A 26,792-nucleotide genomic window follows, 5' to 3' on the forward strand; every position below is an offset into this window, starting at 1 on the left:
AAGGTAATCATCACTGTCTGTTACATTCACACTGTTTATTATTCCTCCACCACAACCCCAGTTGCATGTGTGAGAGAAAGTAAGAGAGAGACAGAGAGAGATCATGCATTCATTCATCTTTCTCTCAGAAATACTTCTGCATCTATCAAAGAGAACAGTCTCTGAAACTTTTATCCCATAATTATTTCATTAGTCTTTAAGGCACAATACTTCATTATTTTCACTGTGGGCAATGTAAAATAAATTTTAACATTACCTTAAATTAAATCAATATACAGGCTAGATTCCAAGAATTGGAACAAATATTGAGCTGCAAAAAGGCCTTATACCTGTGATTTCCTAATACCTGAAGCTAAAGAAAGCTGGAAAAGCAATTTGTGATGTGACTCAAGGATGTGCTTCTAAAGAGTCAAAAGATGATTGGACTCCAATCATCAATTCCAAGAAGCAGGTGGCTAGAAACATTAAATCAAGCTTAAGTTTGAATGTCTGCCTTAACTCTAATCCTATCTACACCACCTGTCTAAAACTAAAACCATACTAAATTGTTAGGTTGGTGAATATTGCAAACTGTATATTGTCTGCAAGTTAAATCATTCCATGAGCATCATTTTTCCCATTCAAAGTTTGACACACAAACTGAGACTACTATCTCCAGACTTTTAACATCCCTTTCCTTTGATCACACTGACTGGAACCGAGAAGAGTTGAAATTAGTAACTTCCAGAGTGCTACTAATTCCCAACTCTGGCCTACAGTAAGACCCAAAATGATCGGCTACAATATATATTTCAAATCAATTATAGCAAATAATACTTTCTACTCAAGCATAATCAAGCATCTTCAGAAGCTATAAACCTTGTAATCTCTAATGAATCTGCTAAAAGGAAGTTGAGATTTTTAATTTTTGATACAAAACTAAGCCATGAATTTCTGTAGTATAGCCTAGCTACTGTACCAGCCAAAGCAAGTGTGTTAAGTTAGAGGTACTCTTTTCCTTTATTTTTGTGACAATTCTTGTTTATTTTTTGGGTTTTTTGCATTAATCAATACATTTTATTTCCTACCATAGTTGATCAATCTTTGTGATTGTGTAAGGCAGTGGTTCTCAACCTGAGGTCCGCAGACGCCAGGGGAGGGGGGGGGATGTTGTCATAGGGGGTCCATGAAGGCTTGAATAAATGTTATGATTTAAATTTTGAGTTAGGTCTTGAAGATCCGTAGCCATGATCAGTGGTCACAAAAGTTATATCTCTCCCCCCACCAGTTTGTGATGAAGAAAAGGCTGAGAACCATTGGTGTAAGGTCTACACGTTCCACTTCATCTAGCACACCTTCAATCTTCTCTTCTCAAATTAGATATATTAAAAAAGCTATCCTTAAGCCTCTAGGGCAGTGGTCCCCAATCTTTTTGGTACCAGGAACCGGTTTTGTGAAAGACAATTTTTCCACAACTGGGGGGGGGGAGTGCGCAACCTAGATCCCTCACATGCGCAGTTTGCAGTAGGGTTCACGCTCCTATGAGAATCTGATGCCTGATGGAGTTGAGGCATTGTTGATAGTGCTGGGGAGTGGCTGCAAATACAGATGAAGCTTCACTCACTCATCTACCGCTCACCTCTAGCTGTGCAGTCTGATTCCTAACAGGCCATGGACTGGTACTACAGCAGGAGGGTGGGGACCCCTCCTCTAGGTATAGGGCTCAAATTTACGTGGATTGTATGCAGCCATCTAAGTGACAGGAGCATTAATATTTAGTTCACAAGAACCAGCTGTCAAATTTTGTTAAGGGAAATACAGAGTATAAGAAAAACTAGATTCCTCTTTCATACATACATACATACATACATGTAAATGTTTCCCCGTGTATCAGTGTTCATAATGTGTAAAGCAATTGGTTTTCTTTCCCTTTTTTAATGTTAAAAGCACAAGTGTTTCAATGATTTTCTTTCACTGCTGTTTTTCCATGCACACTTAAGCTCCATGTTCTCAGACTGCAAACTACTATGCTTCAATCCTGGCATTCTTTGATAAACTGCACCCTTGGAAATACAGATGTGTCTAGACTCAGGAGAAAATATGTTTCATCCATGGAATGTGGTTCGGTCCTCGTTCTATTAAGATTCCCACTGATATTATTCCAGAACGACCATTTTTCCAGAAAAGCAGGTAAAAATTATTGGGATGTCAACAGATGCAAAAGTCATGTTTGGAAATAAAGTGCAAATAGCCCTCCGCTTATGATGTCAATTGAGACCAGAATGGCCATTGTTAAGTGATGTAAACACCACTTCTTCTTCTTGTGCCATATCTGTTATCGGACGTTGGCGATCATGTTGGCAATCCTGTTTTTATCAGCAGCTGCACGAAAAAGTGCTGCTGAGTTTTGTCCAAACCAATTCCTTAGATTTTGAAGCCACGATGTTCTTCTTCTGCCTGGACCTCGTTTGCCTTCAATCTTTCCCTGGATTAAATGGAGTATGCTGTATTTTTTTGGGTGTCGTATCACATGTCCGAAATATTCTAATTTTCGTTTTTTAATTGTTTTGATGATTTCCCTTGGCTTTCCCAGGCAGCTTATCACCTCCTCGTTTCTGATCTTGTCAACCCAGCTTACACGTAACAGACGCCTGTAAATCCACATTTCAAATGCTTCTAGTCTCTTCAGGTGGCCTTCTGTCAGAGACCAACTCTCTACTCCATACAGCAGGACAGAATTTTATTGGTGGTAAATTAAATTTTATTGGCGGTAAATTAAAACACCACTTGGAGATGGTAATTCCTGCAGTAGAAGAGTTGGAATTAAGTGAATCACAAGGAAGGAGGCCACCATTTTGCAAACCATCTGCCAACTTCTCCATTGACTTTGCTTGTCAAAAGCCAGAAAAGAAGGTTGCAAATGCCTGTTGTGTGAGCATAGGATACTGTGATGTTGTATTCACAAGCTGGACACTGAATGCCTGGATCACAATCATCTGACTATGGGGATGCTACCACAGCCGGAACTCCAAGAACCAGTTGTAAGAGCCATTCATTCAATGTCCTTTGAACAGTGGCTGAACTAGTAGTCATTAACTAAGGACCATCTATTATGTATTTCCTGAGGAAAAAAAATTAAGTCCCTCAGAAGTAAAGCACCCCTCTACCCTTCCTTAAAACTGATGTTGAACAATAGAATAATGGAAATTCAAAAGTAGAAAGGCATAGCAAAGGTGCTTATGGTAGGTTGCTAATGTCCCTCATTTTATATTTCTAATTTCATCTGCATGAATTTTCATTCATTCAGTTCACGTAACTAGTCAGGAAGCCTGCATTGTTCAGTACTTTTAAATTGATTTCTAAATTTGAGTATTTGTCAAGAGACAACATTTAAACTAATGGGGTGGCTTAGGATATTGTAGAGTTTATGGGTTTTTTTTCCTTTTTCTTTTCCTTTGTTTTTTACTTACTGTACTGAGGCCTAAAAAGGCTTCAATATTATGGCCCTTGGGCTGCTGAACAAAATCTCATGCAGCACTCATGATAATTTGAGTTTGAGACCCCTATTCTAGGCAAAGCTAAGCCAATCTTAAAATCACGCCAATCTCATTTTCAGCTATGTAAGAGCTTTTAAAGCAATTTGTGAAAACCAACTTGCCCATTTATTTTGTTCCACATGCCTCCCACTGTTTATTGTGCTAAGTAGAGGCACTGTCACATTGCCATAGCATTTGAAAATGATGACAGAAGCAGCTATGACACTATCATTTCAAATACTGAGTTCAATAGCTCTGATTTTTGCATGTTGTCAGAATCATAACATGCTAATTGCAAATAATCTCACTATGCTATCACAGACAGGCAACTAAATTACTTACACAAGTAATTGTTCCTTATACTAAATATGTGCAATCTGCTGGCACCTCTAATGCAATTTTCTACAACGATCTCAATGTTTGATAAAGAAATGCATTTAACAATTTGAAATCACAAAGATGTTTGTGCTCAAGCAGAGTTTGCTTGCCTTCATAACTAAAAGCGGTTTTCAAGATGAATTGTGGCTTGTGCTTTGAAAAACAGGGTCTTTATAATGGAAATTCTGACACAACTCTAAATATAGCAGCACAACTGGTGGTGCTATTCTGACAGGAGCTAAAAGCATCTGTATAAAAGAGGGTGGAGGACAGCAATGAGAAACAACACCCAATGAGAGAATTGGTAAGGTTAGCAAGACCTCTTCTACCAGGTGCAATTGCATACCTTAAGACTTATCCCTGGAAGATGATTTCTCATTAATTATCCCTACTATTCCTTTCTCCTGCATGCCAGTTTTGACCTTTCTGTAAAATTTGTCACGATTTTTGTTCCAAAGTATAGCATTGCTCTCCCAGGACATATGACTGCAATATTTCAAAAATCCTCCAACATCCCAATTGTGCTCATACTGCACTTTTTGTACATAGAGACTATTCATCAAAATACAGTCCACACTGCAATTACCAGATAGCAAGAAAACAACTGACTACCACCACTGAAGTCATAGAAGAAAGCTGAACAGCTAGCGTTTATAAAAAAAAAAAAAAAAACCCTTGAGACTTCCTCAAAGATAAGCATCATACTGTTTTAGCAAGCAGATCTGTATACTTCAAGAAATATTTCAGTTTATTAAATGTCTCAGTACCTGGATAACCAGCACAGACTAGTGCAGCTAATCAGACTGCTTACCTGTTGACAAACAAATTAAGAATGGCTTCAAATCCTGGTTGCGAACACCCTGGTTATCAACCAGAAAAAGATGATCATAAGAAAACAAGAGCATGACCATTTGGCTGGTTCCCAACTGTTAATATTTTGTAAATCTCCAATCCTAAATTAATTTACCTTAATACACTCTGAAAATGGCAGTTTAATTCAAATAACATATAAATCACACCATTGTTCATTAATACAATGTGGCACCCAGCCTATGTTTCAGGCAACTGGGAGTATTTATTTATTAATAAAATTTATATGGCCACCCATCTAATAGGTTCAATCAAGATTTTCTTTTTCCAATACAGAAAAACTAGGGAGGCAGTTGATTCCAGAAACACATTCTACTTCTAAAAACACATATTACCTACTGATGCAGATGATACTATTTGTGTGTGCGCTGTATTTCAGGAAATGTTTTCATACGATTTTTCATCAATAACTTGTCCGTGTCCTAGGGAAGCTGTACTGTACTCTACAAACTAAACAAATTAAATGATGAAAAAAATCATTACTATTGTTATTAGTACAATAGCCACTATCCATTTCTTTTAGAGATAGAAATAAATTTATATTAAATGGTTCAACACATGTTTTTGTCCAAATCCTAATGCACATCTGTAATTTGAGTGCCATTTCCTCCAAAAGTTGTTCTCCCTCTCCGACATTTTGGGTTTTTCAAAAAAGTATATTGCCCCAATTCAACAGCATAGATACTGAAAGCAGTTTCTTTACAAAAATATTAATAGAAACTCTTTAATGCTAATCTTGACTCTCAGTGAAATTCTCACATATTTCCACTAACTGGATTAGAAACCAGACTCAACTAAGCAGCTTTTAGATAAGAGAAAACTGCTCACTAAGCTTTGCCCTGTTTCAGATTTAACAAGACTCTGAGAGTACAAATTAAAGTTTTCCAAATTCCTTATAAACATAGGCAGTATACATACAGAGGAGAAGAGAAAGTGCAATTTTATGCAATGCACTTGACACAAAATTTAAAAAATGCTCTATGCAATATATAAGCAGTTCTGGATCTACATCTGAAATTATATTTCCAGTCAAGCAAATGCAAATCATCTATTTAGATCATGTTTAATCTTTAGAGCAGATTGTATAACCTTATGTAGGCTTAGAGCTGTATCTAGTTTGTATTGTATGTCAAAGGTTGCCCTCCAGAAAGGGGTGGGTGAGAGGGGTAAGAAAAAAATTACTTCTGATTTCATTTATTATTTATTTGTTTATCATTTAAAAGAGGAACTTAACTGAAACAGTCATTCTGCTCTCTCACCTTCGTTAGTCTAACAAGACAAACCTATCTAGGTAAGCAATGGCTGCATCTGCTGTCAACCAATTCAAAGATGATCTATTTAAGACAGTGGTTCTCAACCTTTTTAATGCCACGACCCCCAACCGGTCGTAGGTCGAGGACTACCCAACCGGTCGTAAGTCGAGGACTACCCAACCGGTCGTAAGTCGAGGACTTTCCCTGCCTGGGAGCGCCACTCATGCGTGGTGCCGCCCCCTGCACCGGCCGAGGTGTAGCTGGCAAGCGGCAGAGACGGCACAGGCCGACCACCGGCTGGGCCTCCAGCTGGCTCAGCCCAAGGGAGGTAAGGCACCCGCCCAGCCCCACGCGCGCCAGCAACCCTCCCTGCGCCCGCCAGCCTCCCACCTCCCACCCCTGGCCCTCTTTTACTTACATTTTTAGTAGTTGCTCAGCAGGGAGGGGTGGAAGCTTCCAGACAGCTCGCCTTCGCTGCAGACAACTTGCAGCACCGTTTGCAGAATGGGACTTTGGCGAGCTCAGCAGGGCAGAGACAGCTTGGACAATTCCTATTGGCTTTTGAAAGCCAATAGAATTAGACTCTATTCAAGAGAGTCTATTCTATTGGCTTTCAAAAGCCAATAGAATAAAAGGGAGTAGCACAGCTAAGGAAAAGGGGAAAAAATGGCGGACTGCATTGTTTGGCGACCCCCGTGAAATGGTTGTTCGACCCCAAATGGGGTCCCGACCCACAGGTTGAGAACCACTTACTTAAGACAATCTGTGACCATTACGGCTTTGATGATCCTAATCAAGCTATCAGTCTTATCTTCAAGGTACCTCAAGTACATACTCTACAATACAATACTGAACAAGGAGAACCAATACAAGCTACAAGCAAACTACCAGAACAAACCAAATACTTCAACAATGCGTCTGAGAAAGAACTACTAGAACTCAGCAGACAAGAAACTTTGTTTTACATGACTTCTAACAACACCAAAGCATCTCCTGTAGACAACAAATACTCCAGGCAAGTAGCTTTATATATTACTAAAATACAAATAATGTTATTCAAAGTATTTCAAAGAAATGGACGATCTATTAATGATCCTAAATGGTTCATTCAACATGAACATGGTTCAGATGGTTTAAATCATTGGCATGTATTACTAGACATGGGACCTAGTACTCACAAACAAGGCAAATGGATTGAAAAATCATTTAATCAGGAATGGACATCTTTCTTATCTAAAATACTATATAACTCTAACAAACTAACAATGACAATGATACAAGATTTTGTTAAACAATCTGATTCAACACCTAATGTTATTGTATAGAACTATTTCCACAAAGGTAAAACGCCCTGATAGCCCTGAAGAAGCGCCAATCAGCTGGAAAGCGGCAGTGATTCTGGTGCTTCTGCTGAGCCCTGACAGCCCTGCAGCTCCAGCCATCTCTCGCTCAGGCTTGTGCGGTGCTGCCACCGGTTCAGCTCATTCCCCTCCCCCGCTACCCCTTTTTAGGATGGTCGCATATCACCTGCCAGGTGCCAATGTACCACTGGTTGAAAAGCCCCATACTAAAGAATATACTATACATACTATCAATAAACAATATTATATAACAAACTATATATTGTAGTTCCTCTTTTTTTAACCTAGCAGTTATCGATTACAATCCAAACTAACATATGTAGATGTCTTGAGTATAGGGTTGGGTGGGTGGGAATATCAGTATTCCCTCCAAACCCTTTATTAACAAAACAAAACAAGGACGGGTAGTGTAGGGTATATATATATAGGAAGGCCCCCCTGTGCCTGGCTGAAGAATTCTGGGAGTTGAAGTCCACAAGTCATAAAAGGGCCAAGTTTGAAAACCCCTGGTTTAGGCCTATGTCTTGCTTGACAGTATTTATCCAGCATGTTATCTGATGGCATTATTTTCCATCACTCCCAGCAATCTATATACTACTAAACTTCTGATTTCTGTCATATTTAGCTGAGTGAAACAGTGCACTGTAGAGCAAAACTTTTTGAACCAAGGTAGCTCAAATGGCTAATTTGCAGAATGCATCCAAACTCCAGAACCCATAATTCCCAGGGAATTATTTCTCAAATTTTATAAAACATTTTATGTCATAAACATCACCATAAAGTAGTTGATTACATAATACAAAGTGTCATAAAACATTTCCTGTGCTGATGTTTGACTGTGCTCTGTAGTTCAACATTGGCTAATTTCAAGCCAGATGCAACTCTGAATATATCCCAACTTTTTCAGTATAAGCAGTACATTAGAAGCTCTGTCACTGTTGAAGGCATTAAGGAACCTGGTAAAGAAATATCTCTGAAACTATGACCCAACAGGACACCAGTTATCTAGTTTCTAATATAACAGTGATGGCGAACTTTTTAGAGACCGAGTGCCCCAAAACTGGCCCCGCCCCCACTCCACCCCTTGTCCCACCCCTGCTCTGCCCCCATCCCCCGCCCCACCTACCCGCAGGGCCATTCACACTTCCAGGGGCCGCCACAGATTGCCCAGGCAGCCCAGCAGCGCTATGGCAGTCACGCCCTCTACCCAAGCCCTGCAGCATCAATTGTGCACGATGGGGTGTGAGGGCAGAGTCTTGTCTATGCTGCCTAGCTGCCACGTCCTTTGCTGCGCTGCTCCGCATGGGCCACGCTCAGGGGCGACTCTCCTTCAGGGGGGCTGCTGGAGAGGAGGGGGTCATGGGGGGGCGAGGCTGGGTAACGGCACAAGTGCCCACAGAAAGGGCTCCGAGTGCTGCCTCTGGCACCTATGTCATAGGTTCGCCACCACTGTAATATAACTTTTTTTTTAAGGATTTAAAAAAATGACATGATCAAAATAAAACAGACTCAATTTGATCATGTTAGTTTCCAAAGATATTTCTAGCTTGATACTGTCTAAAATTTTAATTTTTTGTCTAATGTCCAAATCCATAGTTTGAAGGAATCTAGTATTCTTCCATCTGCTTTTTTATTTACCAATTTTTACAAACATAGGGAGGGAAAGGAACATTTAATAATTTGTACTTGGTATTAAGATTGATGTCCTTGTTTATCCACAGTGGTCACTGCAGTGCAACGAAGTCATATTCTGCATTTCATTATGCGTCCAGTACCTTCTGTTCAGTCAATTTTGGAACCAAGCAAAATAAAGCCCTGATTCATTTTTTTTTTGTTACAAATTTTTATCTCAATGTCACTCTAACTATTGTCATTACTTTGATCTTCATGTTATGTATAATTCAGCTTTTTCACTATATGCCTTTATTTCTAGGATATGTTATTTTATATCTTAATTTTTTGTAGAGTGGTGTCCGGATATCTTAAATTCTTTAATGCTTCTGCTGGCAATTTCCAATTCATCTAAGGTTCCTCAAAACTGCAATTGTGCTTAAATTGAAATGAGGATAAAGTACAGTCCTACTGTACACTTTTTCCAGTCTTGAACCAGTTTGTGTGTCTCTAAGTTATTCTGACAAGGCCTTCTTGGTAATTGAACAATGATTTTATCATCCGAATCAAATATTCTGGAATGCCTATTTCTTTGAGATATATTTTACTTTGTCAAGACTTCAATTAATAAGTATAAATGCGTATCTTTTTGAAATTCACATACTTGTGCCATGATCCATCAAATATTTGCAGTGTCTCTTCTACTTCCACATGTACCCATATTATACCTTGTGTATTTACAAAGTAAAATACAGTATATAAATTAAGTCAAATAAATATATAAATAGCAGCTAACTTTAACCCTTGTGCTTGATAAACCTCCATCTTTTCTTGCTCTTTGATTTTGTAGTGAGTTATTAAAAAGAAAAAAATCTGTAATGTATTACTGAATTCAAAGAAGTAGCAAAAGAAATGTATTCTCTTAACTATGATAACTATACAGAGAAGGTTATGGAATTGTTAAGAAAATGCTTATATTTTAATACAGGTAGTCCTCCAGTTACGAATGTAATGGAGCCTGCCCTTTCCATTTGTAACTCAAAAATTCGTGGGAGTGAATCTTGTACCTTGAACATGATTCACTTCCTGCTTTCGCCCATGCATTCGCTAATCAAATGCATGGGCAAATGCGCAGTTTGTTAATCGCACAGGAGGTATCTCAGGGTGGGGAAGGCCATGGAGGGCCTAGTGATGGAACAGGCCACCAAAGCCTCCCCGACCCACTAAGATACCTGTTTCCCCCTCCCTTCCTGCTGCTTTGGACTCACTTTGAAAATATCCGTCTCCTCTCTGCCGTGGTTCTTGCTGCCGCCCGGAAGTGAGGCTGGGGGAATGCTTCTGTGTGCCTCCGGAGGCCAGATCTGGGCGTCAAAGGCCTTTTCCAGGCTGCTGCTGCCGCCATGGTTCTTGCTGCCGCCCGGAAATGAGGCCAGGGGATGCTTCTACGTGCCTCCAGAGGCCTGTTTCCAGGCAGCAGCGGCCTGGAAAAGGCCTCCGACCTCTGGATCAGGCATCCGCAGGGCCGCATAAGCATTCCCGGCCTCAGATCCAGGCGGCAGCAGCCAGGAAAAGATCAACTCCCAAATCAGGCCTCAGGAGGCACACGGAAGCGTCCCCCAGCTTCAGTTCCATTCTCTGTTGCAGAGAACAGAGGCCTAAAGTATCATAAGATCACGTGAGATCAGTAGCATGAGATCTCACATCACTGATCTCGCGTGATAACTTGTGTTATTTTAGGCTTCCATTCTCTGTGAAAATACCAAAGGCCTGGAGCAGCCAAGAAAGCGAAGGATTTCGATCTTCACAGAGTGAGTACTGAAGACCTAGTGCCTAGGGAGACTGGGGGGGGGGGGAAGGGAGGGAATAACCACGGTGAATGTTGCAGTGCCATTGCAGTCATTCGTAAGCTGCCGTGGTGCGGCAACATTCGTAATTTCCGGACTTGCTTATAAGTATTAGGGGGCACTTATTGCATAACTTTGAAGGTTTGCTAAGGGAACCTTCATAACTCAGGGATTATCTGTACTAGACAGGGCTGCTAGAAAGAGTAGGGGGAAAAAGATCATGATTTTAAAAGATGCCTGAATTTTCAATGAAGAATTCCAAAATATCATCCCTTTATGAAAATGAAATGATTTTTCAAAGGTCAAAAGCTCCTTCAAGATTCTCTGTTACTGGAATTCCATTCCACAACAGTTCATGTAGACCAAGCAAATAACCTAAAATTAGCTCTGTTGCCAGCTGTGTTTTGTTTTGCAGTGGTACACGTGTGTTCATCTCTTCCACTTGAGAAAGCAGGGCAGCCACAGATCTATGATGTTGCTTTGTGAAATGAAGTAGGCAACACATTTTCCTACAGATAGAGTCTGTAGAAACAACAGGCAAGCAAACAGACAAACAAACCAGAAACAACACCATAAATTCCTAATCAACCATGCAATACCTCAAAGTATTTCTTCTTTTAGTCATAAAGATGAGAATTTTCATTAATTTCCGTTAACAGAAATAGACCATATTCCTGTCTTTGGCCATGTTCTCCAACTTCTATTCTTTCTCTCCTCGTCTCTCCCCCCCCCCCAAGTAAGCTACAGAGCATCTCTGCTAGTTATGTGTTCTAACTGCAAATATGCAGAGAGCTGAAATAAGAATATGGGATACAATCAGGAAGAAAAAAGGACATTTGCACCAATGTAGACAGTTCCTTAAAGAAAAAAACAATTTCCCCATTTCAGAAATAGAAGTCAGCTGGAACAGCATCTGAATCCTCTTTAGTGCTAGAAACATCTCTAAGGGAAATGGGTGGTTTAGAAATACGAAATATAAATACACATGATAATATCCTCTATAATGTCCTAAATGCAATAGCTAGATTAGGAGATCCATGGCAGACAATAAAGCACACACAATTCTGTCCTTCAGCATCTTATCCTGCTCCTCGCTGTTACCATTCCTTAATTTCACTTATTTATAAAATTTATTAGCCATCCATATTGCCATATGATAACTCTGGCAAACAACCAGAACTTTGGACAATCACCAAACAGAATCTTGCTACTATGAGGAAAATGTCCTCCACACAATCAAATATGTTGATTTGTAAATCTGATGGAGGAGGATGTGAAATTTTCTGGAAAAATATTCTATAATTTGTTACCATTCTAATAAATTAGTACTTTAGATTGGGGGATTTTTTTTTTTAGTAAATATGTTTTTAATTTACTACATACAGGTCTCAGAGGAAGCACCATTTGGTGAATAAGAATTTCTAAGCCAAATATCAAAGAAGAGTTCTCATTGCACATGCCGAAAAACAGAAATCAATTTTACTTGTATTCTAGCTCCTCTTTCCCAAAGATGAAAATGTTTTCTTTGCCTAGATCCCACTTATTTGGTTGAATGTGCTGCTGAAATTTTACTTCAGTAGAATACATGCTAGGATTGTGAAAGGCATTTGAAAATATTACTTTGCAAACTACACAACCATTATTAAAACAACTCCCTCTGAACCATTAAAGCAGCCACATCCTTTACAAAGCCTGGTCTCCACCTATAGGCATAACCACAATGCAATTGGAGGCACAGGATTTAATCCCTCATGTCAAAGAAATATTCTATGAATTTTATTTTATTTTGTGGGATAAGAAGGTTAATTAATAAGTTTGGTGTCACAATAGGGCTTGAAAATAGATCTTCAATAAATTCTCCATCTCCTCTCCCATAATAAGATGACATGGACAGAAATAGAACTCAGAGTCATCACAAATTCTTAAGAGAGGTCACTGTATGTATTTTCACTCCTACAGATTTTGTTCAGTTCCTTCCCTTGAAGAGCGCACATTTTCTATTTTTAGATGCTTACATGGCCCCAATACATTTATATCCTAGTACATGAAGTTTTTAACATATTCATCCCCAGAATTATCCTGTGAGGTAGGGAAATTGTTTTCTAGGTGACAATCTAACAGCTCATATTCTCAAATGCTACACAATCCTAAATATATTTATTTAGTAACTCCCAATGATTTCCCTGAAGTATTTTCAGAATTGCACAACTGTATGTATTTACTTAAAAGCATTATTGATTACAACAGAATTTATTTTTCCAAGCAATAATTTTAGGTTTACAACCAAATCAGACTTATGTATAAACCTTTTCCTTTCACCAAGGAAATGCAATACTTCCAACACGTAGCTGTTACCGAACTCAACAAACTGTTTGCTGAAACTGCATGGTTCATCTTTGCCATAATGGAGACCTGGAAAGGGCATATATTCTGAATGGCTTTTTCTCTTCTGACACTTTTCTTATTCTGCCTGTAATGTCTTCCTGAGGAAAATCTCAGCAGATAATTATTGCATAATTCTGTCAGAATGTTGTTTAAATTTCCAATATTCAGTGCCAATAATAATCAATAGCCCCAAAATTTTGATAGAAGAATTTCAGATTTCCAATCCCAAGCAAATATTTATTCCGTTCTTCCTTATCATGGACAAGGCCCAGCAAATAATACAATGTTTCACGCAAAGTAGCTCCTTCTGAATTAAAAGAATGATCCATCTGTTTACCACCTTCCCTTGTACTTCCAAGATGCAAGTTAATAACAAAAATGTCTTTAAGTGTCTTTCTGTAGGAGAAGAGACTGAGCTAGAAGTGGCGTTAAACAGGTCATCAGTTTGGAGGTATTGTATTGTCACAAGAGACCCAAGGCCAGCCTCCATAAATTCTATTGATCCTTATCTAGCGCCAATTTAGCTTTGACTATTGGTTGACTAGATTATTGTATTACAGGTAGCAATAATAAACTCTTCTGCTTTGAACTTAACAAATGCTCCTGGGTTATTTGTGCCTGACAGTTTCTATTGGATATTCTAATGAAGGAAGTGGTGAGCAATGTCAACCAGTAACAGCAACTGCTTCCAATCCACAACAAAGAACTTATTATCCCTGTTCATTTATCCTGGGATTAAAACCAAGGCTTCAACAACAAATTTAAACATAGAACAACATTATGCAGGCATGAAAACAAGATGTATGACTCTCTCCATGCATCCTCAACGAGAAAAAGATCTATTGTTGGTGTCTATATTCACTTGGCAGTTTAAAGTTAGTCAGGCCTATCTTACCTGAAGGCTACACTGAGGACAACAATATCAAAAAGGAAAAGTCCAATTCATTGATAGCACGTTTCTGAAGTAAACATCAGAGCTGCCTTTTACATTTCCACAAAATGATTAATGGTGCCAAATAATATATTCTCTCTGAGCCAAGAATTCAGGAGTAGTTCAGTTAAGAAAAATTCCCCAAGAGCAAATGCTCTGTACAAATATAAATAATAGAACATGGAGCATAAGAACCATGATTATCCATAATACAATATTTTGGTTGCTTAGTTCTAAACTCCAAAAGGAACAAAATAATGGAGGGAGGGAGGGGGGGGAAGAGAGAGACCTAATACAATAGAAATCTGAACATTAACAATAAAACATACCAAGGGAGTTTGATAATTGCCCTAGGCCAGTGATGGCAAACCTTTTAGAGACCGAGTGCCCCAAAACTGGTCCCACCCTAGCTCCACCCCCTGCCCTGCCCCCACCCCACCTGCCCGCAGGGCCACTCACCGCCTCCAGGGCCCGCCGCAGATCACCCAGGCAGCCCAGCAGCACCATGGCAGCCACGCTCTCTGCCCGCACCCCACAGCATCAACTGTGCATGATGGGGCATAAGGGCAGAGTCTTTTCTACGCTGCCTGGCTGCCATGTCCTTGGCTTCGCTGCTCCGTGTGGGCCACGCTCAGGGGCTACTCTTCTCCAGGGGGACTGTTGGGGAGGAGAGGGCCATAGGGGGAGGCAGGACTGGGGCAACAGCACGTGTGCCCACAGAGAGAGCTCCAAGTGCTGCCTCCGGCACGTGTGCCATAGGTTCGCCACCACTGCACTAGGCTTTAAAATGTTCTTCCAGTTTGATTACAAGAATAAGATGAAAAAACTCATTGGGAAAAATCAGAACATCTCAACTTCCTAAAGGTGACTGAGAAAAATTGACAATACCAAGCATCTCTCCTCCTCCACCTGCTCCCCCCACACTTAAGAAACACTCTCCATTACAATATTACCTACACATGTGTGGAAACCCTGGAATAAAGGTAAGATGTATCTTTCTTAGTCCAACAATTTGTCAGTTCAACACAACCTGAGCACTAGAATATTTTTCAACTGTAAATTAATCTAGGGAACAATTTTCCTAGAATATTACTCTTTAGACTTCAGCAAATACATACATATACCAGAACCTGCACCATGTAAGCCAGAGGTCCCCAACATTTTGGGCACCAGGGACCGGTTCCATGGAGAAAGTTTTTTTCCGTGGACCGGAGAATGCATGGTTTTGTGTGCTGCTGCATTCCACGGATGGGGCTTTGCTTGTGTGTGCGGACCGGTTGCTGGCGTGCCATGGCCCAGTACTGGTCCACAGACAGGGGATTGGAGACCCCTGATGTAAGCAGCAGCCATGTGTCAGGTGCACTAAATTGGAGATTTTCAAAACTATGATCCAAGGAATACTGGTGCTCCATAACATCCATTCAGGTAGTCTATAGAAAGATTACTGAGCAACTAAGAAATATATGTTCTTGGTTCTGTGCTTTATTATGACAAACACTGATGTCCCTTTTGACTGGCTAACAAGGCTAAAATCTTTTGATTTTCACAATAGAAATTATTTTTGAATATGATGGCGTTGAAGAAAAGTTAACTCACGAAAAAAGGAGCTGTGGCCTGTAATCTTACAAGATCACAACTCTAAAACAGTTTCTTAAAAAGGAAGGAACATTTGCTCTAAGAGCCCTTAAAAAGATTACTTCCTCTAAAATGGTGACTCAAAAAACAAAAGAATGAAAGGTAGGAAAGATGTACAGTGAGGGGGAAAAGTATTTGATCCCCTGCTGATTTTGTACGTTTGCTCACTGACAAAGAAATGATCAGTCTATAATTTTAAAATCAGGATCTGCCTTTAAGGATGACCCATGTATTTTGCCTAACCAAAGTATCACCATAATGCTGAAATGTGGGGTCTCTGTAGTTCAGTGCTCCTGGTAATGATCCAGGGAGGAACCTGAATTGAAAAGGCCACTCTTGACAATAATGCCAAAAGGAAAGAATCGAAGCTAAGGGCACACCACAGCTGTGGGACGAGAACAGGTCAGATGCTGCATATGTGAGAAAAGCCAACCACTTAGGAGAAGAAATCTCCAAAATCAAAAGTAGGCAAGTTCTGCTGTAAAGAAAAAAGTACAAAATTGGCTAAAATATTTAGATGCATTTGGATGACAGGTCATGCAATGCTCAGCTCAAAATGCACTCCTCTAGTTACTAGGGAAAAAAATCAAACTTTCACAAGCAGATCTGGAGGAAATGATACTAACTAATAGTAGTAGTAGTAGTAGTAGTAGTAGTAGTAGTAGTAGTAGTAGTAGTAGTAAAGTTGGAAGGGACCTTGGAGGTCATCTAGTCCAACCCCCTGCTCAGGCAGGAAACCCTACACCATTTCGGACAAATGGCTGTCCATTCTCTTCTTAAAAACTTCCAGTGTTTTATTTTAAGTTTTCTAAGAGTATTTAGTTTTAATGGTATAACAAAGGTTTATATGTTTATTTTTTTGTATTAGGATAAAGAAAGAGGGAGAAATTAGATTTTATATTATAGGCATAGATATTCAAAGAAAGTAATGTTTAAATTTGCGTTTTTGGAGGGAGTTTATATAGAATGATGATTGTATTTAAATTTGTTTAGGTTTTAAAAGTGTTTTAAGTTTTTTTCTTAATTAAGCCTGTACTTAGCTCTGGGAAGTTCAGGGGAGGGCTTGGGAGGTTGGGGAGGAGGGGGGTGAGGTAGGGTTGGGGGGGGGTACGGGAAGGGGATTTGTTTTTGTAAAAATTTAAAAATTTTCAATAAAAAAAAAAAAAACTTCCAGTGTTGGAGCATTTACTGCTTCTGGAGGCAGGCTGTTCCACTGATTAATTGTTCTCACTGTCAGGAAGTTTCTCCTTAGTTCTAGGTTGCTTCTCTCCTTGATTAGTTTCCACCCATTGCTTCTTGTCTTGCCTTCAGGTGCTTTGGGAAATAGCTTGATTCCCTCTTCTTTATGGCAGTCTCTGAGATATTGGAACACTGCTATCATGTCCCCCCTTGTCCTTCTCTTCGTTAAACTAGACATACCCAATTCTAGCAACCGTTCCTTATATGTTTTAGCCTCCAGTCCCCTAATCATCTTTGTTGCTCTTCTCTGTACTCTTTCTAGAGCAGCGGTTCTCAACGTTTGTGTGACGGCGACCCCCGTCACACAAACGTTATGCGCATGCGCGGCGCGGCGGTGCCATGTACGGCGCGCATGCACGGCAGCGCCCCATGCGTGGCGTGGGCCCCATGCGCGGCGCACATGCGGCGGCACCCCCGGAGGGGAGAAAATGGCGGATCGCCGCCTTTGGCGACCCCCGAAAAATGGTCGATCGACCCCAAATGGGGTCGCGACCCATAGGTTGAGAACCGCTGTTCTAGAGTCTCAACATCTTTTTTACATCGTGGTGACCAAAACTGGATGCAGTATTCCAAGTGTGGCCTTACCAAGGCATTGTAGTGATATTAATACTTCACGTGATCTTGATTCTATCCCTCTGTTAATGCAGCCTAGCACTGTGTTGGCCTTTTTGGCAGCTGCAGCACACTGCTGGCTCATATTTAGGTGATTGTCTACTAGGACTCCGAGGTCCCTCTCACAGTTACTACTATTGAGCATGGTGCCACCTATGCTGTACTTGTGCATTTGGTTTTTCTTGCCTAAATGTAGAACCTTGCTTTTTTCACCATTGAATTTCATTTTGTTTGTTAGTGCCCAGTGTTCAAGTCTGTCCAGATCCTTCTGTATCTTAAGCCTGTCTTCTGGAGTGTTGGCTATTCCTGCCAGCTTGGTGTCGTTTGCAAATTTGATGAGTTCCCCATCTATCCCTTTGTCCAAATCGTTGATGAAGATGTTGAAGAGCACTGGGCCAAGAACAGAGCCCTGGGGCACCTCACTACACACTTCCCTCCATATAGATGTAGTTCCATTGAGGACCACTCGCTGAGTATGGCCGGTCAGCCAGCTACGGATCCATCTGGTGGTGATTCTGTCTACCCCACATTTTTCTATCTTATCAAGTAGTAGGTTGTGATCTACTTTATCAAATGCCTTACTGAAGTCCAAGTAAATTATGTCCACAGCATTCCTCTGATCCACTAATTTTGTCACTTGGTCAAAGAATGCAATAATACGGTCCAACCCAAGCCACAAGGAGGTCTAATTGCTGATGGAGCAAGTACTTTAAGAAGTTCCTAATTTCACAGTGACACATAAAATTGGACATGGGAATATGACAAAGATCAGCCATGGAAAATCTGAAATTGCTGAAATAGAAATGAATCATTTATAAATGTGGTATTTTAGAATAAAGTGAACTGAGACAGAACAGAATGGGTCACTTTAATTCAGATCCATATGATGAACTGTTTAGATCATGATGCCTTATTAACGAACACAGGGGCAATGATACGCTATAACAGGAGTTTCAAACTTATAGCCCAATTTCCATGTGGAACCTGGCAGCTAACTTCAGTGAGTCTTCTAGCAACCTTAGAGCAGGCACTGCTTCTGAGCCACCCAGAGTTGCCATGAGGCAAGATGGGTGATAAACAAACAAACATGATGCTGAACTGTCCAGATTGAAAGCAGCCAAGAGGCAACATTTTGCCTGGAAAGACTGACTGGAAGACTGGAACAGCCCAAGGCAGGGAAGGAAAAGGTGGCTGAAGAGGAAAACTAGTCTGACCAGCCCACCACAAAAGTTTCTTGGTAAGGAATGGGAAAAACTGCAAACAAGTAATTTCTCTCTTGAGAACTCCAGGCACAGAGGAAGAATAGAAAGAATCGGGAAAATATTTGTGTTCAGCAAGGAGCCAAAAATAATAAAAGGGGCGTTGACTTACCTGAACGCCTTTTCTCAGCACGGAGATGGATAATCCACGCAGTGGGTTGAGACTGTATTCCTGGCCAATCAGATCAGTCAGCCAAAGTTGCCACGCCCCGTCTTGGACCATGATCCTCCAGTCTTGACTCGAGCGCAGCCATTGACTGACAGTAAGACGTTTTGGCTCCACTAAATATACCCTATTATTCTAGTCTATAAGGGTGGGTGTGGATTATCCATCTCCGTGCTGAGAAAAGGCGTTCAGGTAAGTCAACGCCCCTTCTCCAGCACTGGAGATGGATAATCCACGCAGTGGGACATACCAAAGCCTATTGTCCCTTGGGTTGGGGAATAGACTGGTCCCGTGTGCAACTTTGGTCTAGCACCTGCTGGAGAACCCTCCTACCGAAGGAGGCCTCTGCAGAGGAGTACCTGTCGATTTTGTAATGACGAATGAATGGAGAGGGCGAGGCCCAAGTGGCTGCCCTGCATACCTCTTCAATAGAAGCCTGCATGGCCCATGCTGCTGAGGTGGCAGCACTCCTTGTGGAATGGGCCGTGATATGCTTGGGGACTTGCAAGGACTCCGCCTGGTATGCCCCCGTGATGCATGCCCTAATCCACCTACCGATGGTAGAGGACGAGACCTTCCGGCCCCTAGTAGCGGGGTGGAAGGATATGAAAAGCGCTTCCGAGCGTCGGAATTCCGCTGTGCGTGAAATGTAATGTCTTAGTGCCCTGCGTACGTCCAAGGTGTGCCATTGTTGCTCCAGGGGATGAGCTGGGTTTGGACAGAAGTCTGGTAGGACTATTTCCTGTGATCTGTGAAAAAGGGAGTTGACCTTTGGAATGAATGAAGGGTCTATTCTTAGGACTACCTTGTCCCTGTGAAAATGGCACAGGTCCTTCCTCATTGAGAGAGAAGCTAACTCGGATATCCGCCGAGCTGACGTGATGGCTACCAAGAATGCTACCTTATGGGTCAGATAGCGAATGTCACATGTTTTGAGTGGTTCGAAGGGCGCTCTGGTAAGAGCTTGTAGTACTCGTGGTAGTTCCCACGATGGATACCTATGCACGGTTGGCGGTCTGATGTTTGCAGCCCCCTTGAGGAAGGATCGTATTAAGGGATGCTTGCCCAAGGATTCACCGGGGCTGGCAGAAAGTATAGTTGAGAGGGCGGCGATTTGCCTGCGCAGTGTGTTTGGCGAGAGGTCCCTCTCTAGGCCATCTAGTAAAAATTCTAGGATCTTGGGAATTGTGATCCCTTCGAGTAACAATTCCTGTTTAGAGCACCATGATTGGAAGCTTCTCCACGTGGCCTCGTAGATACGGTTCGTGGAGGGGCGCCTTGATGCCTGTATGACCCTAATTACACCCTGTGAGCAAGCCCCCTTGGCTAAAATTGACCGTTCAAGAGCCAGACGGCTAGTTGTAGCCATTGTGGCTCTGGGTGGGAGATCTCCCCCTGCTTGAGGGAGATCCTCTCCGGAGGAATCCGCCATGGATTCGTGCGGGAGAGACTCCTCAAGTCTGCGAACCAAGGTCTCCTTGGCCAATAAGGGGCCACAAGGATTACCTCGGCCCTTTCCCGCAGAATCTTGCGTACTACCGCCGGAAGGAGAGGTAAGGGTGGAAACGCGTACAGGAGCCCCCTTGGCCATGGGCTCCGTAACGCGTCCGTCTGCTCTGCTCCCTTGGATGGGAATCGGGAGAAGAAGCGAGTTAGGTGGGCATTGGAAGGAGAGGCAAAAAGGTCCACCTGGGGAAGCCCGAAGCGGTGACAGACCTCCCTGAAGATCCTCGGGTGTAGTTGCCACTCCGAGTGATCTATTGTTGATCTGCTCAACAGATCTGCTTGGATGTTTGCCTCCCCCGATATGTGGTCGGCCTTTATGGAGGCCAGATTTTGTTCCGCCCAGGCCCCCAGTAGGAGGGCCTCGGCCGAGAGCGAGCGAGAGTGTGTGCCCCCCTGACGGTTTATGTGGGCCTTGGCTGTCACGTTGTCCGTCAGGACCAGTACGTGCCTGCCTTTTATGCTGCTGTGAAAATGCCTTAACGCTAGGTGAATAGCCCGCAGCTCGAGCCAGTTTATGTTGTGTCGGAGATCCACCGCTGACCAGCGGCCCTGTGTCCACTTGGTCCCCAAGTGGCCTCCCCAGCCGAATAAGCTCGCATCTGTTGTGACTACTACTCTGTCTGGTTCCCTGAAGGGGGACCCCCTGAGGAGAGCTGGAGATAGCCACCACCTGAGGGAGTGTCGTACTCTCAGAGGTATGCCTACCCTCTTCCGGGATGCACTGATTTGTTGTCTCTGAAACGGGAGCATGAACCATTGCAGTTCTCTTGAGTGCAGCCTTGCCCAAGGAACTATTGCTATGGTCGATATCATCTTCCCTAGCAGCTGGGAGAGGCAGACCAGCGTCACTGACTGACCGCGGCTTACCTGTTTTACGGCTTTCTTTATGCTGCTGAGGCGTTCCTGTGATAGGTACACCTTGCATTCCTTTGTGTCTATGACCGCTCCCAGGTGGAGTATTCTCGTAGTTGGGGTTAGATGGCTCTTTGGAAAGTTCACCGAGAAGCCGTGGTCCTGCAGCATTTTTATCACTAACTTTAGGTCCGCCCGAGACTGCTGGGCGGACGATGACTGGATTAGAATATCGTCCAGGTAGCACTGGACTCTGACTGGTACGTTTCTTAGTTGTGCTGCCAGAACCGCCAGAATCTTGGTGAACACCCTGGGCGCTGATGACAGGCCGAATGGAAGTGCCCTGTATTGAAAATGGTGCCCCCTGTAGGCAAACCGTAGAAAGCGGCGGTGAGCCAGAGAGATAGGGATGTGCAAGTATGCCTCCGTGAGGTCGATCGATGCCAGAAAATCCCCTTTCCTTACGCTTCCAAGGATGGAGCGTAGTGTCTGCATTTTGAATTTGCGGTATTTTATGTAGAAATTTAGCCTTTTCAAATCCAAAACGGCTCTCCAACCCCCCGAGGGTTTTGGGACCACGAAGAGGATTGAATAAAACCCCTGGTCTCTCTGGTTCATAGGCACCGGCTCTACGGCCCGTATGTTTAGAAGGTGCTGAACGGCCTCGTTCATGAGCCTTCTCTTTGTTGGGTTTGTGGGGCAGGGGCACGGGCGGAAGCGGTTCGGGGGCTTTGAGAGAAATTCTAGATATAGACCATGACGTATGGTGTTCCTGACCCATACGTCCGTGGTGGTCTCTTCCCACTGGGGAGCAAACCCTGCTAGTCTGCCCCCTATGGGAAGGTCTGGGCGGGAGTCATCTGGTACGGCGGAAGGGGCGGTTGTTCCCCCGAAAGGGCCGTCTTCCCTGTGTTTGCCTATGTCTTGTGTTCTGTCTGTCCCCCTGTCTTTCCCTATCCTGTCTAGCTTGGAAGGGTTGGGAATTTTGAAAGTAGTTGACCCTGGCTTCCGTACGAAAGGATTGTTTCCTTCCCCAGGAGCCGGGTCTCTTGTCCTGCCTTTTAAGCATGTGTTTAAGGACCTTGCGCTTGTCCTTGTTCTCTGTCAGGTATGGCGTTAGTGCCTCACCAAACAGCTTTGCCCCTTGGTACGGAGCCGAAGCCAATTTCCACTTGGATTTGGTATCCGCCTGCCAGTTCTTTAGCCAGAGGATGCGCCTGCTCGTGTTGTTTGCCGCCATTGCCTTGGCTGAAAACTTGGTCGCTAACAGTGTTGCGTCCGACGCATATTCCGTGGCCGCTACCATTTTGCTGAGTTCCTGATGAGTGCGTATATCTTCCATGGGAACCCGGCCCTGTAGCTCACGGAGCCAACAAAGTGTGGCTCTGGTGAAAAAGGACGCGGAGGTAGACGCCCTGGTAGCCCAAGCTATTGCCTGGTGCGTTCTCCTGTAGTTGGACTCACTCTTTCGGTCCTCGGCTTTAAGAGCCTCAGCAAAATCTCCTGATATGGCCGTGTCCGATATCAGGGGACCTATGGGTTCGTCCACCACCGGCACCTCCAATGTTCCCTCTAGCTCCCTTGCTACGTTAAATAGCTTCCTCTCCGCATTGCTAGGAAGCGGTAGGGAGGTTGGCGCTGCCCACTGTTTCCTTATTGTGTTTAGGAACATGGTCGGGCATGGTATGCGGTGTTGAGTGGTTACCTTTTCGGCGAACGTCGGCTCAGCCTCCGTGTCAACTGTGACAGGCTCCGCTGGTGTCCCATGCCCCAGATGGGCTGTGGCCTCAGCCTTGCGCAGAATAGTAACAAAAAGAGAAGGGTTAAACAGGCCGCTGAAGGACGGCCCTTGAGGTGAGGTGTCCTCCTCCTCCTCAGACATTTGAATCACTTGTGACGTACCTGGCTGGTCCAGGTAAGCTTCCTCAGAGACCGACGAGTCTGAGACGGAGGAGAGGTCCTGATGGTCCTCCGTTTCCTCCCGATGCCTCGTTCTAAGTCCTAGAGACTTGGCTTTTGAAGTTTGAGCCCTGGCCTCAAATGCACGGTCCACTGCCTGTGCTATTAGGGTAGCTAGCAGATCCCCCGTCAATGCAGGAGGAGTGACCATTGCCTGGGACCCTGCAGGTGCTGTGGTTAGCATGGTCCTCGGGGTTTCCTGCAACCTCCGTGGGGAGGGGGATCGGGAGAGCGATGAGAATTCGCCTATCCCACCCTCTGTTTGGGACTGTGATGAGCTCCCTAATGACCAAATGGCCCGTGGGGATGAAGGGAGACCCAGCGGTAGATCAGAACCTATTCCCCCATTCTGCCTATTTTCAATTCTGGCCCTTTTCTGGGCTCTGTCGAACTCTTTTTCTAGGGCTTGGTGTCTTCTGATTGCCTGTTTGTCAGCCTTCTTTGATGACTTCCTTGCAGCCTTTCTAGGGGCTGCAGAGGATTCCGAATCCTCTGAAGCAGGTGCTCCAGAGGATGAAGGCGGGGCTCCAGTGGAGGGAATGATTGCTTCCTCCATTCTCCACTAACGCTGGGCCGCGATAGGGGGGACCCAGGTAGTAGGAGAGCTCCAACTTTGAGTAAGGACAGGCGCACTACTGGGGGCGTCTGGAACTCAGGAGCAGACTCTGCCAAATTGTCAGAGTTAGTCACTGTGCACGGATAAGAACAGGCACGCTAATGGGAATGCCTGGAACCCGGCTTGACTATGGTGGGTAAGGACAGGCACGCGACTGGGGATGCCTGGAACCCACCACTAAATCCAGAGGCGTACGGGCCACTAATGGGGGACCCGAAGTCTGGAAGGAGCCAAAGGCAACTAAACACAGTTAGTTATGAAAGGTTCTTATTTACTTTAGGTAGAAGACACCAAGTCCTGGAACCAGTAGCTATGTGTCTGATTTGAATGTCTCTGAATGAATAATAGATGCTTTAGTACCCCAGTACTGCTTGCCTATTAATTCACTCCAGCGGCTGAACCTAGCTTTCTTAAGGAACTTTAACTCCCCTGTTTGGACAAAAAATATGGCCGCCGCTGCCAGGAAACTACTGCGCATGTGTTAACAAGGCTGCCTATGCCACGTGCGGTTTTAACAAAGAGCTGCGCGTGCTTCCAGCTGTGCAGACAATGGCGCCTCGTTTAAAAATTCCTGAGCAGCCTGGAGTGAAAAGACTGCTCCTTCGCACGCCAGCTGTTTCCCTTACTCAATCTCCCTCCCAGCATGCATCCCCTTTGTCCTCCGCTTCCCTCGCTAACTGCTTGCCTTTCTGTCTTTTTTTTTGTTTGTTTGTTTGTTTTAAACGCGAGGGGTTGCCCGAGCCTCCCCCCGTTTGTTTAAGGCGGCTGCCGGCTGTTGGAAGGTGGCTGGGGTTGTTTAGGGAGGGGAGTTAGGGATTTCCCCCTTTTAAGTGGGGGAGGTTTCCCCTGTAGTAATCTGACTTCCTGAGTTTTACAATTTAGCAAGGAAATTTTTGAGTGGTCAATTAAATTGAATTAAATTATCTCTAATTAACTTTTAAACTAAGCAATTTCAGCTACTAGAAAAAAATCCCCCCCTAATGGAAAGGAACTATACCTGCCCAGGAGCCAAAAGTTCTAGATGTGTCTTCATGGCGAGATCAGTCAAGACTGGAGGATCATGGTCCAAGACGGGGCGTGGCAACTTTGGCTGACTGATCTGATTGGCCAGGAATACAGTCTCAACCCACTGCGTGGATTATCCATCTCCAGTGCTGGAGAATAAAATATAAATACGATAAAAATAAAACAGAATTTGGACAGCTATGAGATTATATCATCCTGGATCTGAGTCTCTTCCTCTACAAAATATTACTATACTAGCATTCTAATTATTAAAACATATTGGCAACTAAGCGGCCAAAGTAAAATAGCTGATTTGCTACTCTAATTGATGGTAAGAGGTTATGGCTGCTTTTTATTATTTTGATATTTTATAAATGCAGATATAATGGCATATCACAATACTCTTCATTTTTGATTCATTAAACATTTTAGTATCAATGCATGAAAGACTTTAGCTTTGCTGCCTTTAGTCTAATTAACTAGTCTTCATGTGGTAATTGTGACAAATGCCTCTCCAAAAGGACATTGCTAAATAAATGCTTTGCTATAACCTAATTAAAAATGGATCATATGTACTAGGAGTTGTGGATATCCTGTATATGAACCTACTGCAAATATAATGGGAATAGTCACTGAAAATTTTTATGGCATACTATAAGAGGAGCTAAATGCAATATCAAGGAAGGACCCAGAATTATTAATGTATAATTGCAAAATGAAAGCGGCAGGAATGAAACACCTCAAATTACCAGAAGATTTGGGATGGGTACATTGAATAGTGCAGGAGGTAGATCGATGATGTTTTGTAGGAATTTATTATTTGTTACCAACATTTACATCAAGCAATTTAAACATAGTCTCAACACATGGACATCTTTGGATGCACAATGTTACCATCAAATTGACTTCACAGTACAATCCAGTCAATCCAATCAATTAAAACATTTTGAGATTCAGATTATAGAGCAAATCATAAATTACTGATATTCAATATATGGGTTAAATTTAGAAAATTAGAAAGCAGGTCAACAAGATTATACCTGGAAGAATTTTGGACAAAATATAACAGCAATATAAATATACTTAATTTATGCAAAGGAGAATCTAAGAAACTATGAGAAGAGAAAAAAGATGTTGTAAAAACCAAATGGAAAAAAAATGTAGATGAAAAGATATAGCTCACTTTCAAAACCAACTATCATGGTAACCAAAGAAAGCAGAGGATGAAAAAGAAAAGCATAGGACAACAGAACACAGACTTCCAATATTAAGGGACACAGAAGAAAACAAAAAAAGATATATTAATAAGATCAGAAAAATCATAAGAAAAATTACACTTAATACTCAAGAGCTGTTGCTAATGTTATCTATTCACAACAATGTAGTCACAGCTGCCAGTTCTTTAATAGTGTTGGCCTTCATACGTATCAAATTCTTCCCAAGAACCTAGGATGTTGTAGTGTATCGGCATGATATATGCGCTAGATCCAAGCAGCATGCATCTTTTGCAATTGATGGAAATTTTGTCAGTGAGCAGATTTTATAAGAGCCAACTGAATTTGGGGGGGGGGTGGCACCCAATGGGCTGATAACCACTGGAGCCATCATGGCAGGTTTATGCCATAATCTTTAAATTTCAATTTTCAGATCTTGATACTTTGTGATATTCTTCATTTCTTGTCTTCTATTCTACTATCACCAGCTATTGCCAAATCTATTATCTATACTTCTTTTCAACCAGTTATATTTGGGGTGTTGTGAGCCAAGACTTTTTATTACGATTCGTCGCACTTTC

The 26,792-nt window shown here is 42.7% G+C and overlaps 1 protein-coding gene across 3 annotated transcripts in view; it reads right to left on the reverse strand.

Moving 5' to 3' along the window:
* R3HDM2 (R3H domain containing 2) overlaps positions 1-26,792 on the reverse strand; it is a 194,005-nt gene that overhangs the window by 158,687 nt on the left and 8,526 nt on the right. For 2 of the 3 annotated variants that reach the window (XM_039350669.1, XM_039350667.1), the window contains exon 1: positions 5,099-6,184. The exons of the other annotated variant lie outside the window; for it this stretch is intronic. The gene's annotated coding sequence lies outside the window, so the exon portion shown is untranslated. Of the gene's footprint in view, positions 1-5,098; positions 6,185-26,792 lie in introns of those variants that run through there. 3 annotated transcript variants of the gene reach the window in all.

The sequence above is a fragment of the Crotalus tigris genome, unplaced genomic scaffold (assembly GCF_016545835.1).
Source record: "Crotalus tigris isolate CLP2741 ecotype Arizona unplaced genomic scaffold, ASM1654583v1 scf7180000018346.393812, whole genome shotgun sequence".
NCBI lineage: Eukaryota > Metazoa > Chordata > Lepidosauria > Squamata > Viperidae > Crotalus > Crotalus tigris.